General features: G+C 45.4%; 1 long non-coding RNA gene across 1 annotated transcript in view; it reads left to right on the top strand.

Annotated features, from left to right (window-relative positions):
- The window catches only part of LOC134969833 (uncharacterized), a 144,810-nt gene that overhangs the window by 5,367 nt on the left and 120,206 nt on the right, over positions 1-19,237 (top strand). The window contains exon 3 of the long non-coding RNA XR_010189524.1: positions 390-446. This is a non-coding gene — a long non-coding RNA (uncharacterized LOC134969833). The remainder of the gene's footprint in view (positions 1-389; positions 447-19,237) is intronic.

Here is a 19,237-nt window from a genome sequence, read left to right as displayed (position 1 = left end):
CATTGCGCTGGTTATCCTTTACCTTGAATGTATGTGAGTGAATACTTTGTCAGTAAATTACTTGTGATTTTACACTCACCATTGCGCCCTCCATTGTTTTCTTTTCAACATGTGCTGAGGAGTACGGGTTTACTCTTAAAGGAGGATTGCTGCAACAATACATTCGGACTGATATATTTCAAGACTTTTATTGTTGGAATGCGTGACTATACTTTGTGTGTGTATGTATATATATATATATATATATATATATATATATATATATGTATGTGTATGTATATATATATATATATATATATATATATATAATATATATATTTATCATGGCTTTGAGTTTACATTTGCTTTGACATGCTTTCTTCATTCATGGTGATGATGGTATTTTCCAGGGCATGGACTGGCGTTTTGTCTCCGGATCGTACCGGGAGATCCATGTTTCATCACCGGTAATAACTTTATCTAAAAAAAATGTGAACCTCTTGAATTTGTTCCAAAATTTAGCTATTTTTTTTTTTCTACATTTTCATTTGTTTTTGCAAGGCCTTCCTGGATGATTTTCAACATCCTCACGATCACCACTAATTCTTTTGTGTCACTCATGTGACACAATTTAACTACAAAATTTAAATTAACATGTTGCTCTACTTTTGAACTAAGCATTTTTATGACATAGGAAAAACGCAATTTGTTCGAACAGTGTGCAACCGCAAACTATCTGTACGAGAGGGATGACACTTCTGTTACAGCACTTTATAAATAGACATTGTTGCATTTTATTAATAAACCATAGTTTGTGTTTTGTTTAACGTATTTTTTTTTCAGTAGTCAATAATATAACAGTGGATGTGCTTCATATAAGCAAAAAGGGGTGGGATAATGAGGTGGTGGAAGGTAGGTAAGTAGCTATGCTGTGTATGGTGCTAGCCATACTCCACATCACAGACCACCCCCCCACATCAGTGGCCACACCCTTATATCAGTATTCAAACACCTGCCATGCTGGTCACACCCCTTGTGGCAACACACAATAGGCCCTTCATAAATTTCAGCTCCAGGCCCATGAGGATCTTAATCTGGCACTGGAAACAACCAAGATTGTTAATATATTTTGTTTAATATCTTTACTGAAAACATCGCTTAAGAGACAGTTTAAAAACAAAGCCTCAGAGGAGTTAAAAGGACATTTATACAGTAAAAGTAAATGGGAGCATTGTTCAGCATTAAGAGACAAAACCACCAGAGATAAACCTCACAGAGGAGTTGGATATAATATTGAGTAGATACAAGCATACTTTTATTGTGGAAAAGAGATAGCCAACTTGAAGGAATAGATACTTTCTATTTAGCTAGAGAAAAGGATACATAAGTGACACTCTACAGAACAGAAATTGCAACAGTAACATTCTACCTTGAGCTGAACAATTCATCAACATATTGAAAGTCACTAAAGGAAGATGTTATTATTTCAGTGTAATGTTAAATTGTTATTACTTTTATGAATTTTATGGGCCCTAATAGTGCACTATCTATTTCATTAAGAGTACCCGGGTCACTCATTTATTGAGGTTTAAACCATATAGTTTTTTTGTATTGCATGCAATTAAATTGTATAGGAAGGTGGGGTAGCTAGGAAACTATATATTTGAATATACATATATATGTGTGTGGGAAGTGTTATCTTTTATTAAAAATATTATACTTACCATCTGCTGTTGCTGGACGTTGATTGAAGAACTGGAAGAAAAGAACAGGTACATGAGTAATATGTATTAATTGACATTCATCTAGAGATAACATAATTACTATAATTTACATACTACCAGAATTCAGGCATCCCAGGCAGCCTGTAGTCCATCAATAGCTTGGGTGGAGGCACATTACTAGATAGAGTAACCATCCCTTTGGTGAGAGACCTAGCACCTATAGTTAGAGCGGTAAAGGGGGGGTTACATAGAGAGACAGAAGGGGGATGGATATGACAGAGTACAGGGCTGGAGAGACAGAAGGGGGATGGATATGACAGAGTACAGGGCTGGATAGACAGAAGGGGGCTGGATATGACAGAGAGCAGGGCTGGAGAGACAGAAGGGGGCTGGATATGACAGAGTACAGGGCTGGAGAGACAAAAGGGGGCTGGATATGACAGAGTACAGGGCTGGAGAGACAGGAGGGGGCTGGATATGACAGAGTATAGGGCTGGAGAGACAGAAGGGGGCTGGATATGACAGAGTACAGGGCTGGAGAGACAGAAGGGGGCTGGATATGACAGAGTACAGGGCTGGAGAGACAGAAGGGGGCTGGATATGACAGAGTACAGGGCTGGAGAGACAGAAAGGGGCTGGATATGACAGAGTACAGGGCTGGAGAGACAGAAGGGGGCTGGATATGACAGAGTGCAGGGCTGGAGAGACAGAAGGGGGCTGGATATGACAGAGTACAGGGCTAGAGAGACAGAAGGGGGCTGGATATGACAGAGAGCAGGGCTGGAGAGACAGAAGGGGGCTGGATATGACAGAGTACAGGGCTAGAGAGACAGAAGGGGGCTGGATATGACAGAGTACAGGGCTGGAGAGACAGAAGGGGGCTGGATATGACAGAGTGCAGGGCTGGAGAGAGAGAAGGGGGCTGAATATGACAGAGATCAGGGCTGGAGAGACAGAAGGGGACTGGAAATGACAGAGATCAGGGCTGGAGAGACAGAAGGGGGCTGGATATGACAGAGAGCAGGGCTGGAGAGACAGAAGGGGCTGGATGTGAAAGAGAGCAGGGCTGGAGAGACAGAAGGGGGGTGGATATGACAGAGTACAGGGCTGGAGAGACAAAAGTGGCTGGATTTGACAGAGTAAAGGGCTGGAGAGACAGAAGGGGCTGGATATGAGGATATGACAAAGTACAGGGCTGGAGAGACAGAAGGGGGCTGGATATGACAGACTACACTGCTGGAGAGACAGAAGGGGGCTGGATATGACAGAGTACAGGGCTGGAGAGACAGAATGGGGCTGGATATGACAGAGTACAGGGCTGGAGAGACAGTAGGGGGCTGGATATGACAGAGTACGGGGCTGGAGAGACAGAAAGGGGCTGGATATGACAGTACAGGGCTGGAGAGACAGGAGGGGGCTGGATATGACAGAGTACAGGGCTGGAGAGACAGAAGGGGGCTGGATATGACAGAGTACAGGGCTAGAGAGACAGAAGGGGGCTGGATATGACAGAGTACAGGGCTGGAGAGACAGAAGGGGGCTGGATATGACAGAGTACAGGGCTAGAGAGACAGAAGGGGGCTGGATATGACAGAGAGCAGGGCTGGAGAGACAGAAGGGGGCTGGATATGACAGAGATCAGGGCTGGAGAGACAGAAGGGGACTGGAAATGACAGAGATCAGGGCTGGAGAGACAGAAGGGGGCTGGATATAACAGAGAGCAGGGCTGGAGAGACAGAAGGGGCTGGATATGACAGAGAGCAGGGCTGGAGAGACAGAAGGGGGGTAGATATGACAGAGTACAGGGCTGGAGAGACAGAAGGGGGGGGGTATGACAGAGAGCAGGGCTGGAGAGACAGAAGGGGGCTGGATATGACAGAGTACAGGGCTGGAGAGAAAGAAATGGGCTGGATATGACAGAGTTGAGGGCTGGAGAGACAGAAGGGGGCTGGATATGACAGAGAGCAGGACTGGAGAGACAGAAGGGGGCTGGATATGACAGAGTTGAGGGCTGGAGAGACAGAAGGGGGCTGGATATGACAGAGTACAGGACTGGAGAGACATTAGGGGGCTGGATATGACAGAGTGGAGGGCTGGAGAGACAGAAGGGGGCTGGATATGACAGAGTACAGGGCTGGAGAGACATTAGGGGGCTGGATATGACAGAGTGCAGGGCTGGAGAGACAGAAGGGGGCTGGATATGACAGAGTACAGGGCTAGAGAGACAGAAGGGGTCTGGATATGACAGAGAGCAGGGCTGGAGAGACAGAAGGGGGCTGGATATGACAGAGTACAGGGCTAGAGAGACAGAAGGGGGCTGGATATGACAGAGAACAGGGCTGGAGAGACAGAAGGTGGCTGGATATGACAGAGTGCAGGGCTGGAGAGACAGAAGGGGGCTGGATATGACAGAGAGCAGGGCTGGAGAGACAGAAGGGGGCTGTATATGACAGAGTATAGGGCTGGAGAGACAGGAGGGGGCTGGATATGACAGAGAGCAGGGCTGGAGAGACAGAAGTGGGCTGGATATGACAGAGTACAGGGCTGGAGAGACAGAAGGGGGCTGGATATGACAGAGTACAGGGTTGGAGAGACAGAAGGGGGCTGGATATGACAGAGTACAGGGCTGGAGAGACAGGAGGGGGCTTGATATGACAGAGTACAGGGCTGGAGAGACAGAAGGGGGCTGGATATGACAGAGTACAGGGCTGGAGAGACAGAAGGGGGCTGGATATGACAGAGTACAGGGCTAGAGAGACAGAAGGGGGCTGGATATGACAGAGTACAGGGCTGGAGAGACAGAAAGGGGCTGGATATGACAGAGTACAGGGCTAGAGAGACAGAAGGGGGCTGGATATGACAGAGAGCAGGGCTGGAGAGACAGAAGGGGGCTGGATATGACAGAGTACAGGGCTAGAGAGACAGAAGGGGGCTGGATATGACAGAGTGCAGGGCTGGAGATACAGAAGGGGGCTGGATATGACAGAGATCAGGGCTGGAGAGACAGAAGGGGGCTGGATATGACAGAGATCAGGGCTGGAGAAACAGAAGGGGACTGGAAATGACAGAGATCAGGGCTGGAGAGACAGAAGGGGGCTGGATATGACAGAGAGCAGGGCTGGAGAGACAGAAGGGGCTGGATATGACAGAGAGCAGGGCTGGAGAGACAGAAGTGGGGTGGATATGACAGAGTACAGGGCTGGAGAGACAGAAGTGGCTGGATTTGACAGAGTAAAGGGCTGGATAGACAGAAGAGGGCTGGATATGACAGAGAGCAGGGCTGGAGAGACAGAAATGGGCTGGATATGACAGAGTTGAGGGCTGGAGAGACAGAAGGGGGCTGGATATGACAGAGTACAGGGCTGGAGAGACAGAAGTGGGGTGGATATGACAGAGTACAGGGCTGGAGAGACAGAAGTGGCTGGATTTGACAGAGTAAAGGGCTGGATAGACAGAAGGGGGCTGGATATGACAGAGAGCAGGGCTGGAGAGACAGAAGGGGGCTGGATATGACAGAGTACAGGGCTGGAGAGACAGAAATGGGCTGGATATGACAGAGTTGAGGGCTGGAGAGACAGAAGGGGGCTGGATATGACAGACTTGAGGGCTGGAGAGACAGAAGGGGGCTGGATATGACAGAGTACAGGGCTGGAGAGACATTAGGGGGCTGGATATGACAGAGTGGAGGGCTGGAGAGACAGAAGGGGGCTGGATATGACAGAGTACAGGGCTGGAGAGACATTAGGGGGCTGGATATGACAGAGTGGAGGGCTGGAGAGACAGAAGGGGGCTGGATATGACAGAGAGCAGGGCTGGAGAGACAGAAGGGGGCTGGATATGACAGAGTACAGGGCTGGAGAGACAGAAGGGGGCTGGATATGACAGAGCAGGGCTGGAGAGACAGAAGGGGGCTGGATATGACAGAGTACAGGGCTGGAGAGACAGAAGGGGGCTGGATATGACAGAGCAGGGCTGGAGAGACAGAAGAGGCTGGATATGACAGAGCAGGGCTGGAGAGACAGAAGGGGGCTGGATATGACAGAGAGCAGGGCTAATGAGACAGAAGGGGGCTGGATATGAAAGTGCAGGGCTAGAGAAACAGAAGGGGGCTGGATATGACAGAGTTGAGGGCTGGATAGACAGAAGGGGGCTGGATATGACAGTGTTGAGGGCTGGAGAGACAGAAGGGGGCTGGATATGACAGAGTACAGGGCTGGAGTGACAGAAGGGGGCTGGATATGACAGTGTTGAGGGCTGCAGAGACAGAATGGGGCTGGATATGATAGAGTACAGCGCTGGAGAGACAGAAGGAGGCTGGACTTGACAGAGTTGAAGGCCGGAGAGACAGAAGGGGACTGGATATGACAGAGTACAGGGCTGGAGAGACAAAAGAGGGCTGGATATAGCAATTTACAGGGCTGGAGAGACAGAAGCTGAATATGACAAAGTACACGGCTGGAGAGACAGAAGGGGGCTGGATATGACAGAGTTGAGGGCTTGAGAGACAGAAGCTGGATATGACAAAGTACAGGGCTGAAGAGACAGAAAAGGGGTGGATATGACAGAGTTCAGGGCTGGATATGACAGAGTACAGGGCTTGAGAGACAGAAGGGGGCTGGATATGACAGAGTACAGGGCTGGAGAGACAGAAGGGGGCTGGATATGACAGAGTACAGGGCTAGAGAGACAGAAGGGGGCTGGATATGACAGAGTACAGGGCTGGAGAGACAGAAGGGGGCTGGATATGACAGAGTACAGGGCTAGAGAGACAGAAGGGGGCTGGATATGACAGAGTACAGGGCTGGAGAGACAGAAGGGGGCTGGATATGACAGAGTACAGGGCTAGAGAGACAGAAGGGGCCTGGATATGACAGAGAGCAGGGCTGGAGAGACAGAAGGGGGCTGGATATGACAGAGTACAGGGCTAGAGAGACAGAAGGGGGCTGGATATGACAGAGTACAGGGCTGGAGAGACAGAAGGGGGCTGGATATGACAGAGTGCAGGGCTGGAGAGACAGAAGGGGGCTGGATATGACAGAGATCAGGGCTGGAGAGACAGAAGGGGACTGGAAATGACAGAGATCAGGGCTGGAGAGACAGAAGGGGGCTGGATATGACAGAGAGCAGGGCTGGAGAGACAGAAGGGGGCTGGATATGACAGAGTACATGGCTGGAGAGACAGAAATGGGCTGGATATGACAGAGTTGAGGGCTGGAGAGACAGAAGGGGGCTGGATATGACAGAGTTTAGGGCTGGAGAGACAGAAGGGGGCTGGATATGACAGAGTACAGGGCTGGAGAGACAGAAGGGGGCTGGATATGACAGAGCAGGGCTGGAGAGACAGAAGGGGCTGGATATGACAGAGCAGGGCTGGAGAGACAGAAGGGGGCTGGATATGACAGAGAGCAGGGCTGATGAGACAGAAGGGGGCTGGATATGAAAGTGCAGGGCTAGAGAAACAGAAGGGGGCTGGATATGACAGAGTTGAGGGCTGGAGAGACAGAAGGGGGCTAGATATGACAGAGTAGAGTGCTGGAGAGACAGAAGGGGACTGGATATGACAGAGTACAGGGCTGGAGAGACAGAAGGGGGCTGGATATGACAGTGTTGAAGGCCGGAGAGACAGAAGGGGACTGGATATGACAGAGTACAGGGCTGGAGAGACAAAAGAGGGCTGGATATGACAGAGTACAGGGCTGGAGAGACAGAAGGGGACTGGATATGACAGAGTACAGGGCTGGAGAGACAGAAGGGGGCTGGATATGACAGTGTTGAAGGCCGGAGAGACAGAAGGGGACTGGATATGACAGAGTACAGGGCTGGAGAGACAAAAGAGGGCTGGATATGGCAATTTACAGGGCTGGAGAGACAGAAGCTGAATATGACAAAGTACACGGCTGGAGAGACAGAAGGGGGCTGGATATGACAGAGTTGAGGGCTTGAGAGACAGAAGCTGGATATGACAAAGTACAGGGCTGAAGAGACAGAAAAGGGGTGGATATGACAGAGTTCAGGGCTGGATATGACAGAGTACAGGGCTTGAGAGACAGAAGGGGGCTGGATATGACAGAGTACAGGGCTGGAGAGACAGAAGGGGGCTGGATATGACAGAGTTGAGGGTTGGAGAGACAGACGGGGGCTGTATATGACAGAGATCAGGGCTGGAGAGACAGAAGGGGGCTAGATATGACAGAGTACAGAGCTGAGGAGGCAGAAGGGGGCTGGATATGACAGAGATCAGGGCTGGAGAGACAGAAGGGGACTGGATATGACAGAGTACAGGGCTGGAGAGACAGAAGGGGGCTGGATATGACAGAGAGCAGGGCTGGAGAGACAGAAGGGGGCTGGATATGACAGAGAGCAGGGCTGGAGAGACAGAAGGGGGCTGGATATGACAGAGATCAGGGCTGGAGAGACAGAAGGGGGCTGGATATGACAGAGAGCAGGGCTGGAGAGACAGAAAGGGGCTGGATATGACAGATCAGGGCTGGAGAGACAGAAGGGGGCTGGATATGACAGAGTACAGGGCTGGAGAGACAGAAGGGGGCTGGATATGACAGAGATCAGGGCTGGAGAGACAGAAGTGGGCTTGATATGACAGAGATCAGGGCTGGAGAGACAGAAGGGGGCTGGATATGACAGAGATCAGGGCTGGAGAGACAGAAGGGGGCTGGATATGACAGTGTACAGGGCTGGAGAGACAGAAGAGGTCTGGATATGACAGAGTACAGGGTTGGAGAGACAGAAGGGGGCTGGATATGACAGAGAGCAGGGCTGGAGAGACAGAAGGGGGCTGGATATGACAGAGATCAGGGCTGGAGAGACAGAAGGGGGCTGGATATGACAGAGTACAGGGCTGGAGAGACAGAAGGGGCTGGATATGACAGAGTACAGGGCTGGAGAGACAGAAGAGGTCTGGATATGACAGAGTTGAGGGTTGGAGAGACAGAAGGGGCTGGATATGACAGAGTACAGGGCTGGAGAGACAGAAGGGGCTGGATATGACAGAGTACAGGGCTGGAGAGAAAGAAGGGGGCTGGATATGACAGAGTACAGGGCTGGAGAGACAGAAGGGGGCTGGATATGACAGAGTACAGGGCTGGAGAGACATTAGGGGGCTGGATATGATAGTGTTGAGGGCTGTAGAGACAGAAGGGGGCTGGATATGAGGATATGACAGAGTACAGTGCTGGAGAGACAGGAGGGGGCTGGATATGACAGAGATGAGGGCTGGATATGACAGAGTACAGGGCTGGAGAGACAGAAGGGGGCTGGATATGACAGAGTACAGGACTGGAGAGACAGAAGGGGGCTGGATATGACAGAGTACAGGGCTGGAGAGACAGGAGGGGGCTGGATATGACAGAGATGAGGGCAGGATATGACAGAGTACAGGGCTGGATATGACAGAGTACAGGGCTGGAGAGACAAAAGGGGGCTGGATATGACAGAGTACAGGACTGGAGAGACAGAAGGGGGCTGGATATGACAGAGTACAGGGCTGGAGAGACAGGAGGGGGCTGGATATGACAGAGATGAGGGCTGGATATGACAGAGTACAGGGCTGGATATGACAGAGTACAGGGCTGGAGAGACAGAAGGGGGCTGGATATGACAGAGTACAGGGCTGGAGAGACAGAAGGGGGCTGGATATGACAGAGAGCAGAACAGAAAAACACACCCAGACGCGCTGTCAAAGCTGCCAGTAGGGATTGTCAGTCCCAATGAAAACTGTAAAGAGTAAATAGAAACTGGCGCTAGATGTTTCCCCAACAACAAAGACTGTGGATGAATTCTGATAAAATAACATATATTTATTAATTAACTAGACATCACATACTAAAAATAGGAAATGATTCCCATATAAACATATATTGAAGGGCATTGATGGAGCTCAAAAATGATTGATAATGGCTGCTAACAAGTGTCCACAAAGGATCCCGGACTGAGAATATGCAAAGTTCCCTGGGGAGAAGAAATGCAAACAGCTGGTGTTACCCTTAGCGATGGAGACTTCCAGAGAAATGTAATTGCCAGCAGGCAAGCTGTGCAGTTCGTATGAGCACTGGGTCTCTCCAATCGGTGCTGTATAGATGGAATCCCACAGGGAAAAGTTCCAAAGTAGCTGGTTCAAAAGTCCATATCTGGATCCGTTTGAAATGCAGGACACTGATGTGATGGCAGCATACACACTTAACGCGTTTCCCTAGGCTCGGTCACCTAGCTTTATCACATAAATTACATTTCTCTGGAAGTCTCCATCGCTAAGGGTAACACCAGCTGTTTGCATTTCTTCTCCCCAGGGAACTTTGCATATTCTCAGACCAGGATCCTTTGTGGACACTTGTTAGCAGCCATTATCAATCATTTTTTAGCTCCATCAATGCCCTTCAATATATGTTTATATGGGAATTATTTCCTATTTTTAGTATGTGATGTCTAGTTAATTAATAAATATATGTTATTTTATCAGAATTCATCCACAGTCTTTGTTGTTGGGGAAACATCTAGCGCCAGTTTCTATTTACTCATGACAGAGAGCAGGGCTGGAGAGACAGAAGGGGGCTGTATATGACAGAGTACAGGGCTGGAGAGACAGAAGGGGGCTGGATATGACAGAGTACAGGGCTGGAGAGACAGAAGGGGCTGGATATGACAGAGTACAGGGCTGGAGAGACAGAAGGGGGCTGGATATGACAGAGTACAGGGCTGGAGAGACAGAAGGGGCTGGATATGACAGAGTACAGGGTTGGAGAGACAGAAGGGGGCTGGATATGACAGAGAGCAGGGCTGGAGAGACAGAAGGGGGCTGGATATGACAGAGAGCAGGGCTGGAGAGACAGAAGGGGGCTGTATATGACAGAGAGCAGGGCTGGAGAGACAGAAGGGGCTGGATATGACAGAGTACAGGGTTGGAGAGACAGAAGGGGGCTGGATATGACAGAGAGCAGGGCTGGAGAGACAGAAGGTGGCTGGATATGACAGAGAGCAGGGCTGGAGAGACAGAAGGGGGCTGGATATGACAGAGTACAGGGTTGGAGAGACAGAAGGGGGCTGGATACGACAGAGTACAGGGCTGGAGAGACAGAAGGGGGCTGGATATGACAGAGAGCAGGGCTGGAGAGACAGAAGGGGGCAGGATATGACAGAGCATAACACATACAGTAGGTAAGGATACAAGTTTTACCAATTCCCCCCCCCCCGATATCATGCATGTTTCAACCATATCAATTTATACCCAGTATACAGGGCTGGATTAAGGCCTCCAATAATACAGACTCTTACCTAGCCCCCACAGTATGATCATACTGTATGATACACAGTGCAGCCCCTCCTTCCCCCCGGTGGCTCCCCGTGTACTCACCTCCTGTGGCATTCTCCCGGCTCTGTGTTCTTCGGCATTCACTGTGTATACAGCACAGAGCAGCTCCTGAGTCCCCTCATCAGCGCCACAAATGTGATGTGTCACGTAACACTGAAGAGGTTACAAGGGAGCAGTTTCTGACTGGGGCATAAAGGTCCCACCAGGAAAATGCAGTGGTAGGGGCCCATGTTTAGGGGTGTGGTCAGTCTCCAGACGGTGTGGTCAGCCACCACATTGGTTTGCCTAAGCATTAGAGAGTGAATGGTCTGGGCCCCTTGATAAATATATATATAGTAAACACTGCTAGGGCATGCATGATAACGTACCAGATTAAAAATAGCAATGCACTGTAGAAAATACACCATAGTTATGTGCAGTATAAGGTAACATATATATCATTTAATTGCACAGTCTGGGACCTGATTTCGAAAGGAGGAGGTGGGCCCCCAGGCAGTGGGGCCCACCGGTGGTCCCCACTGCCTGGGGGCCCACCTCCTCCTTTAGAAATGTCGCCTATAAGCACTGTCAGCCTGTTATATGCTGACCTAATGCATGTCGACCATTAGTGGTCAACCTTTTTACAGTCGTCCTATAGACCGGATACCATATAAGTCCATGTTTTATTTGGCAGGGAGCGGGACTGCAGGGGAAGGGGAGCGGGACTGGAGGGGATGGGGAGCAGGAATGGAGGGGAAGGGGAGTGGGACTGGATGGGATGGGGAGCGGGACTGGAGTGGATGGGTAGCGGTACTGGAGGGGAAGGGGAGTGGGACTGGAGGGGAAGGGGAGCGGGACAGGAGGGGATGGGGAGCTGAACTGGAGCGGGACTGGAGGGGATGGGGAGCAGGACTGGTGGGGATGGGGAGTGGGACTGGAGGGGATGGGGAGCGGGACTGGAGGGGAAGGGTAGCGGGACTGGAAGGGATGGGGAGCGGGGAGCGGGACTGGAGGGGAAGGGGAGCGGGACTGGAGGGGATGGGGAGCGGGACTGGACGGGATGGGGAGTGGAGGGGATGGGCAGCGGGACTGGATGGGAAGGGGAGCGTGACTGGAGGGGAAGGGGAGTGGGACTGGAGGGGATGGGGATGGGGAACGGGACTGGAGGGGAAGGGGAGCGGGACAGGAGGGGACGGGGAGCTGGACTGGAGGGGATGGGGAGCTGGACTGGAGGGGAAGGGGAGCGGGACTGGAGGGGAAGGAGAGCGGAACTGGAGGGGATGGGGAGCGGGACTGGACGGGATGGGGAGTGGGACTGGAGGGGAAGGGGAGCGGGACTGGAGCGGGTGCTGGAGGGGATGGGGAGCAGGACTGGAGGGGCTGGGGAGTGGGACTGGAGCGGTACTGGAGGGGATGTGGAGCGGGACTGGAGAGGATGGTGAGCGGGACTGGAGGGAATGGGGAGTGGGACTGGAGGGGATAGGGAGTGGGACTGGAGGGGATGGCGAGCGGGACTGGAGGGGATGGGGAGTGGAACTGGAAGGGATGGGGAGCGGGACTGGAGCGGGTGCTGGGTGGATGGGGAGCAGGACTGGGGGGATGGGGAGTGGGACTGGAGCGGTACTGGAGGGGAAGGGGAGCGGGACTGGAGAGGATGGGGAGCGGGACTGAAGGGGATGGTGAGCGGGACTGGAGGGAATGGGGAGTGGGACTGGAGGGGATTGGGAGCGGGACTGGAGGGGATGGGGAGCGTGACACAATGTACTGTCTGACTGACATTCCAGTGTACAGTAAATGTACATTTTCTTCAGGGTTACATACACTAACATAAGCAGTACCCCTTCACCACCTGCGAACGACCAGCGCCAACCTCCACGCTGGCAGCCATCGCTCCCTGTGACCTCACACCCTGTGCGCTCACCTAACCCAGTTGCCAGGCAACCTACTATATGTGCAAGTTTTAAAAACAATGGTGTGTATACATGCATGCTACCACATACCGTGCAATAATAGACTAACAGAGCCTGAAAGACAGTAAAATCAATACATAGGGGTGTATTCAATTATCGTTGGATACTGGCGTCTTGTCGGGAAGACGGCAGCTTCCAACAGGTTTAGGTCGGAAGGGGTTCCAACCTATTCATTGCAGGCTGATTTTTTCTGACAAGTCAGGAATTCTCGACTTGTCGGAAACCACGTAGATTGTTGGAATCCACGTTGGCTGTCAGAAGCGCGGCCAAACCCGACAAGTTTTAGCCCCGTTTCTGACAATGTCAATCCAACTTTAAAGAAAGTCAGGAACGGTTTGGCCGCGCCATTGAATACTGACCTGTCGGATTCGACAGGAATTGAATATAACCCTGTTGCTGTACAAATCGCTGCACTACATTGTATACATGGGATGTAGTTAAAATGCCGCTAGACAGGATCCCGAACATTCTTTTAGCGGTATCAAAATACCGACGCCTGGACTCCCGAACATTCTTTTAGCGGGATCCACTCATGCCCTGCCGTGGGGGAGGGGGGTTAGGTTTAGGCATTAGAAGGGGGGTTAGGAGTAGGGTGCAAGGATGGGAAGGGTATGGTTAGGTTCCGGGGAGGAGGGTTAGGGTTAGGCACTTACAAGGAGAGGTTAGGTTTAGGCAGCGGGGAAGGGCAGGGGAGGATTAGGGTACTTTCCGGGAGGCTCTCAGGATTCTGATGGTCGGGATGCCACTGTCTGTGTGCTGACCACCAGCATCCCGTCCATTGTTATACCATACCGAATCCACACAGCCACAGCGCCAAACAGCTTACACGACCTGGTTCCTTGATACAATGTGTTTTTACTGTGAACAGTGTCGGTGACGGCACACGCTATAAAGCAGCGGATAGTAATAGTTACTTAGATGACTGTAGCGGGAACCTTAGAATCGGGAAGAACAACATTTGCTCCACGCTGAAAGGATCAGGAGGTCGTACAAGAAACAGAGTTTTGATCAAAAATGCACAGGTATTTTTTTTTAAAATGATTTGAAAGGGGGGATCTGAGAGCGCTCTTAGATAAAAGTTTGATGAGGACGAGGAAAACTGACAGAGCCGAGCGGATAAAAAAACAGGTCAAAGCTGCAAATAACATAGGTGAGAGAAAGCTTCTGTACTTTCATCATGAAATATAATCAATCTGAAGAAAGTGTTGGCGAAACATTGCCCCTCACTAACTCTGCATTGTGTTTTATTAATTCATACACCTGAGAGACGCACCGCCATTTTTAAAGAGCAAGAACTTTAAAAACTACTCTTTTGTGTATTGTACTTTCTCCACTAGAAGATACATTTGCCCTGATGCTATAATATCATTGTCTAATATTTAGCATAATTCCATTAATTACTTCATTGTCTGGATCCTCACGGAGAAATAGATTTGTAGACATTTGTAAATGTTAGGTGTAATTTTTTATGCCATATTTGTAACTATAAACGTATAGGTTGAACTTATACATGATAGATAGATAGATAGATAGATAGATAGATAGATAGATAGATAGATAGATAGATAGATAGATAGATAGATAGTAGGGGTAAGAGATGTTAGGATGGATAGATAGATAGATAGATAGATAGATAGATAGATAGATAGATAGATAGATAGATAGATAGATAGATAGATAGATAGATAGATAGATAGATAGATAGTTGGGATAACAGATGTTAGGATAGATAGATAGATAGATAGATAGATAGATAGATAGATAGATAGATAGATAGATAGATAGATAGATAGATAGATAGATAGATAGATAGTAGGGGTAAGAGATGTTAGGATAGATAGATAGATAGATAGATAGATAGATAGATAGATAGATAGATAGATAGATAGATAGATAGATAGATAGATAGATAGATAGGGGTAACAGATGTTAGGATAGATAGATAGATAGATAGATAGATAGATAGATAGATAGATAGATAGATAGATAGATAGATAGATAGATAGATAGATAGATAGTAGTGGTAAGAGATGTTAGGATAGATAGATAGATAGATAGATAGATAGATAGATAGATAGATAGATAGATAGATAGATAGATAGATAGATAGTAGGGATAACAGATGTTAGGATAGATAGATAGATAGATAGATAGATAGATAGATAGATAGATAGATAGATAGATAGATAGATAGATAGTAGGGATAACAGATGTTAGGATAGATAGATAGATAGATAGATAGATAGATAGATAGATAGATAGATAGATAGATAGATAGTAGGGATAACAGATGTTAAGATAGATAGACAGACAGACAGACAGACAGACAGACAGACAGACAGACAGACAGACAGATAGATAGATAGATAGATAGATAGATAGATAGATAGATAGATAGATAGATAGATAGATAGTAGGCGTAAGAGATGTTAGGATAGATAGATAGATAGATAGATAGATAGATAGATAGATAGATAGATAGATAGATAGATAGATAGATAGATAGTAGGGATAACAGATGTTAGGATAGATAGATAGATAGATAGATAGATAGATAGATAGATAGATAGATAGATAGATAGATAGATAGATAGTAGGGATAACAGATGTTAAGATAGATAGATAGACAGACAGACAGACAGACAGACAGACAGACAGACAGACAGACAGACAGATAGATAGATAGATAGATAGATAGATAGATAGATAGAAAGATAGATAGATAGATAGATAGATAGATAGATAGATAGATAGATAGATAGATAGATAGATAGATAGATAGATAGATAGATAGATAGATAGTAGGGGTAAGAGATGTTAAGATAGATAGATAGATAGATAGATAGATAGATAGATAGATAGATAGATAGATAGATAGATAGATAGATAGATAGATAGATAGTAGGGGTAAGAGATGTTAGGATAGATAGATAGATAGATAGATAGATAGATAGATAGATAGATAGATAGATGATAGATAGATAGATAGTTGGGATAACAGATGTTAGGATAGATAGATAGATAGATAGATAGATAGATAGATAGATAGATAGATAGATAGATAGATAGATAGATAGATAGTAGGGATAACAGATGTTAGGATAGATAGATAGATAGATAGATAGATAGATAGATAGATAGATAGATAGATATAGATAGATAGATAGATAGATAGATAGATAGATAGATAGATAGATAGATAGATAGATAGTAGGGGTAAGAGATGTTAGGATAGATAGATAGATAGATAGATAGATAGATAGATAGATAGATAGATAGATAGATAGATAGATAGATAGATAGATAGATAGTTGGGATAACAGATGTTAGGATGGATAGATAGATAGATAGATAGATAGATAGATAGATAGATAGATAGATAGATAGATAGATAGATAGATAGATAGATAGATAGTAGGGGTAAGAGATGTTAAGATAGATAGACAGACAGACAGACAGACAGACAGACAGACAGACAGATAGATAGATAGATAGATAGATAGATAGATAGATAGATAGATAGATAGATAGATAGATAGATAGATAGATAGATAGATAGATAGATAGGGGTAAGAGATGTTAGGATAGATAGATAGATAGATAGATAGATAGATAGATAGATAGATAGATAGATAGATAGATAGATAGATAGTTGGGATAACAGATGTTAGGATGGATAGATAGATAGATAGATAGATAGATAGATAGATAGATAGATAGATAGATAGATAGATAGATAGATAGATAGATAGATAGATAGATAGATAGTAGGGATAACAGATGTTAGGATAGATAGATAGATAGATAGATAGATAGATAGATAGATAGATAGATAGATAGATAGATAGATAGATAGATAGATAGATAGATAGTAGGGGTAAGAGATGTTAGGATAGATAGATAGATAGATAGATAGATAGATAGATAGATAGATAGATAGATAGATAGATAGATAGATAGATAGATAGTTGGGATAACAGATGTTAGGATGGATAGATAGATAGATAGATAGATAGATAGATAGATAGATAGATAGATAGATAGATAGATAGATAGATAGATAGATAGATAGATAGTAGGGATAACAGATGTTAGGATAGATAGATAGATAGATAGATAGATAGATAGATAGATAGATAGATAGATAGATAGATAGATAGATAGATAGTAGGGGTAAGAGATGTTAGGATAGATAGATAGATAGATAGATAGATAGATAGATAGATAGATAGATAGATAGATAGATAGATAGATAGATAGATAGTAGGGGTGAGAGATGTTAGGATAGATAGATAGATAGATAGATAGATAGATAGATAGATAGATAGATAGATAGATAGATAGATAGTAGGGATAACAGATGTTAGGATAGATAGATAGATAGATAGATAGATAGATAGATAGATAGATAGATAGATAGTAGGGATAACAGATGTTAAGATAGATAGATAGACAGACAGACAGACAGACAGACAGACAGACAGACAGACAGACAGACAGATAGATAGATAGATAGATAGATAGATAGATAGATAGATAGATAGATAGATAGTAGGGGTAAGAGATGTTAAGATAGATAGATAGATAGATAGATAGATAGATAGATAGATAGATAGATAGATAGATAGATAGATAGATAGTTGGGATAACAGATGTTAGGATGGATAGATAGATAGATAGATAGATAGATAGATAGATAGATAGATAGATAGATAGATAGATAGATAGATAGATAGATAGATAGTAGGGATAACAGATGTTAGGATAGATAGATAGATAGATAGATAGATAGATAGATAGATAGATAGATAGATAGATAGATAGATAGATAGATAGTAGGGGTAAGAGATGTTAGGATAGATAGATAGATAGATAGATAGATAGATAGATAGATAGATAGATGATAGATAGATAGATAGTTGGGATAACAGATGTTAGGATAGATAGATAGATAGATAGATAGATAGATAGATAGATAGATAGATAGATAGTAGGGATAACAGATGTTAGGATAGATAGATAGATAGATAGATAGATAGATAGATAGATAGATAGATAGATAGATAGATATAGATAGATAGATAGATAGATAGATAGATAGATAGATAGATATAGATAGATAGATAGATAGATAGATAGATAGATAGATAGATAGATAGATAGTAGGGGTAAGAGATGTTAGGATAGATAGATAGATAGATAGATAGATAGATAGATAGATAGATAGATAGATAGATAGATAGATAGATAGTTGGGATAACAGATGTTAGGATGGATAGATAGATAGATAGATAGATAGATAGATAGATAGATAGATAGATAGATAGATAGATAGATAGTAGGGGTAAGAGATGTTAAGATAGATAGACAGACAGACAGACAGACAGACAGACAGACAGACAGACAGATAGATAGATAGATAGATAGATAGATAGATAGATAGATAGATAGATAGATAGATAGATAGATAGATAGATAGATAGGGGTAAGAGATGTTAGGATAGATAGATAGATAGATAGATAGATAGATAGATAGATAGATAGATAGATAGATAGATAGATAGTTGGGATAACAGATGTTAGGATGGATAGATAGATAGATAGATAGATAGATAGATAGATAGATAGATAGATAGATAGATAGATAGATAGATAGATAGATAGATAGATAGATAGTAGGGATAACAGATGTTAGGATAGATAGATAGATAGATAGATAGATAGATAGATAGATAGATAGATAGATAGATAGATAGATAGATAGTAGGGGTAAGAGATGTTAGGATAGATAGATAGATAGATAGATAGATAGATAGATAGATAGATAGATAGATAGATAGATAGATAGATAGATAGTTGGGATAACAGATGTTAGGATGGATAGATAGATAGATAGATAGATAGATAGATAGATAGATAGATAGATAGATAGATAGATAGATAGATAGTAGGGATAACAGATGTTAGGATAGATAGATAGATAGATAGATAGATAGATAGATAGATAGATAGATAGATAGATAGATAGATAGTAGGGGTAAGAGATGTTAGGATAGATAGATAGATAGATAGATAGATAGATAGATAGATAGATAGATAGATAGATAGATAGATAGATAGATAGTAGGGGTGAGAGATGTTAGGATAGATAGATAGATAGATAGATAGATAGATAGATAGATAGATAGATAGATAGTAGGGATAACAGATGTTAGGATAGATAGATAGATAGATAGATAGATAGATAGATAGATAGATAGATA

This window comes from Pseudophryne corroboree, chromosome 11, assembly GCF_028390025.1.
Source record: "Pseudophryne corroboree isolate aPseCor3 chromosome 11, aPseCor3.hap2, whole genome shotgun sequence".
Lineage (NCBI taxonomy): Eukaryota > Metazoa > Chordata > Amphibia > Anura > Myobatrachidae > Pseudophryne > Pseudophryne corroboree.
This window is presented reverse-complemented; position numbering and strand designations above follow the sequence as displayed.